Source organism: Chrysochloris asiatica, unplaced genomic scaffold (assembly GCF_000296735.1).
Source record: "Chrysochloris asiatica unplaced genomic scaffold, ChrAsi1.0 scaffold00015, whole genome shotgun sequence".
NCBI classification, from domain to species: Eukaryota; Metazoa; Chordata; class Mammalia; order Afrosoricida; family Chrysochloridae; genus Chrysochloris; species Chrysochloris asiatica.
Window position 1 is genome coordinate 9324548 of NW_006408533.1, and position 3369 is coordinate 9327916.

Below are 3369 nucleotides of genomic sequence, written 5' to 3' on the forward strand. Positions count from 1 at the left end.
ATCCCTGAAATGTATTTATGTTCCTTCAGTACCGCTATCACAGTACCTTGAACACGTATACCTGCTTTCACCATTTGAATCTTTATGACCTTGGAAAAATTATCTAACATCAGTTTTGCCATTTAACAATATAAAGCTAATAGAAATGTTGAGAACCTAAAATAAAATCTAACTCATTAAATGTTAAATATAGTCTCCTGGCACAGCACTGTAGGATCAGTGATGGACTGCAAACCACAAGGTTGGCTGTTCAAACCCACCAGCTGCTCCTTGGAAACTCTATACAGGGTTATTATGAATAGGAATCAACTCTATGGCACTTAGCAACAACAACAACATAGTATGCATTTTGGCTGTTATTATTATACTAATTTCATGCTAAACATTTGTTCAATAAACAGATCAGTGTATCAACCTTCAAATAACATGTGCCATAATTCTAATTTTCTCTATCTTATTTAACTCTCACAAATATTATGTGAGGTCGGTTCTATTATTGATATATTCTTTCCATTTTAAATGAGCAAATTATTGCACAGAGTTTATTTCCTTATGATTGCATAATGAGTAAGTAATAAAATTTGGATTTAAATATAATCCATGTCTTTTAGGAAGATTTCAATCTCTAGATTTTTAAACTATACTACTTCTCAAATTGTGGAACATGGCATAAGGTGGTATCTATATTATTGGATTAAGATTGAAGTAAAAAACACAAGCATAGAATGTTATCTGTTTAGATAGATGTTTTAATTACTTACCAGGTAAGGTGTTGGGCAGGAATACTGCAATAATTCAAAGAGTTAAATTGATCTCTAACCACTATAATTGCCAAAATAAAAAAAATAAAATTAAAATAAAGACAGATATACTGGATTGGCGTATGTTCTTCCATATATGTTGAACTATTTCTCCCAGTTGAGACAATAGCTCCAACTTTCCAGAGAGCTCTAGGATTCATTTTCATGTACCTATATTATATCATTGCTTGCTTTCAAATTATAAAATCTAAATGCCTCTCTAGTTATCTCTGCTCATTCTCATCTTCATATTAATTTTTTCATTCCAAATTCTTCCATATAATTTTATGGGTTTTCTACTAATCGTACAGAATTATGAGTCAGTATTATAAGAAGACTGAAGATTGATTGAAAAAATAAATGTCTACCAGACAGGAGAGGATCCCATGTGATGGAAAAAACACTTGATGTGGAGTCAAACAGCTAGTTTTGGTTCTGATCCAACCATATGGAACATGGTGTTGAACCATATGATAGTTTTAAAATGTATTCTAAAATCCTTTAACACTTCTTCCTATAAAAAGTGGAAATTCCTCCTCCCTTGAGCATGGACTGAACATAAAGACTCCTTTTTAGTTATGAGAACACAGCAGAAGTAAAAATATGTACCTTCCAAGACAAATTCATAAAAGACCTTGCAGATTCCTTCTTATATTCTCTGTTCTCTCTCTGGTGTCACTCATTTTGGGAAAAGTCAGTTGCCACATTGTGAGGAGACTCATGCAGCTCTTTGAAGAGGTCCTATGGCATGAATCTGAGGCCCCCTGCATTGTGAGTGAACCAACTCGGAAGCAGATCCCTGGGATAAGTCAAGATTTGGGGAGTCACACAGCCCCAGCTGGCATTTTGACTACAACCTCATGAGAAAACTGGAGACAGACACATGCAGACGAGTCACTCCCAAATTCCTGAATGACAGAAACTGTGAGATAAAAAATATTTATTATTTTAAGTTGTTAATTGGGAATATATTTATAGACTGTGAGCATTAGTATAAAATTTGATAATTAATATACTGAGAAAAGATAACTTTCCAAAAACTAGATAAATATTTCAAAACACAAGTCTTTTCAATGTTGTTGTTGTGAAGTGCCGTCGAGTTGCTTCCAACCCATAGTGACCCTTATAGGGTTTACGAGGAGCAACTGGTGAGCTTGAACTGCCGACCTTGCAGTTCAAACGGCTTTGCAGTTGGGCGCATTAACCCGCAGTACCACACCAGAACTCCAAGTCTTTTCAATAGTCGCATCTAATTATATGACTTTTGCTGTATTAAAGTTGGAGACATGAAACACTTCAGAAGTACAAATTCTTGTTTCCCTTCTTTTTCTCTCATTCTCTTTCAGCACATATACATTGTTTTTATTATCTATCTAGTCAATACTGAGGAAGCACAGTGGCTCAGAATGATAAGCATTGGACTGTGAACCACAAGATCGGTGGTTTGAGCCCACCATCTGTTGTGCAGGAGAAAGATGGGGCTTTCTCCTCCCTCAATGATTTACAGTCTAGGAAACCTATACAGGGTTGCTATGAGTCAGAACCTACTCAAAGGCACTTAATAGCAACAATAATAGTCCATCTTGATGCTAGAACAGGCAGATGATTAAAACAATGATACATAATGATCACCATATAGCTCTTTATTTCCTAAATATTTCATTGTATCATAACCAAAATTTCTAGACCGTTGGAGAATATGTATTGCTCATCATGAACAACCTTAACTTACTGGGAAAGAATAGAAAAGTTCGTCTTACCTATTTTGTGAATAATATCTGCACAAACAGAAGAAAATGTGTGCAATAAAATGAAAATCTACCATGTATTTAAATCTACCATGAAATTGGCAAATATGTTTTGAATGAATAACAGTCTTATTTACCTTTAGATAATATCCTTTTTCTGAACTGGATTCTCAAACACAATTTAAATCTTTAGAAGGCATTATGAATACATGTTATAGTTGTTGGTCTTAAGTGCTGTCAAGTGTGTTCAGACTCACAGCAAACCTATATAGGGTTTCCAAGGCTTTAAATCTTTGCTGGAGCAGAAAGCCTCATCTTTCTCACAAAGAGTGACTGGCAGTTGGTAGACTAGTGCTTATCTTATGGAGCCACCACACTCCTTTATGGATACATAGTCACTTATATAGTCATACTCTTACTTTCAACCTTGTATCATCAAGTTGATTTCTACACATTGCAACCCAATATTTTTCACTGGAGAACTTTACCCAAGAGTGTTTTAAATGACTGTGATCTTTTGCAAGTAAATTCTCAGGTCTTTCTTCTGGGGCAATACTACGTGGATTTGAACTTCCCACCTTTGAGTCAGTGGTCAAGAACTTAGCTGTTTGTGCTCCACAGGGATACTAGTTTGCATTAAAATATAAATGACTTACTTTTGTATAGTTTTTTAAGTTTTTAAATGCTCTGCATTTTTTGCAAATATCCAGTAAAATGATATGAAGTAAATAAACTTTTATTTCAGGTCTTGCATCAAACCAAGCCCTGGCATTCTGTAAGATGAGTCTCTATAAATATGCATGAACCTATGGTGGCATAGT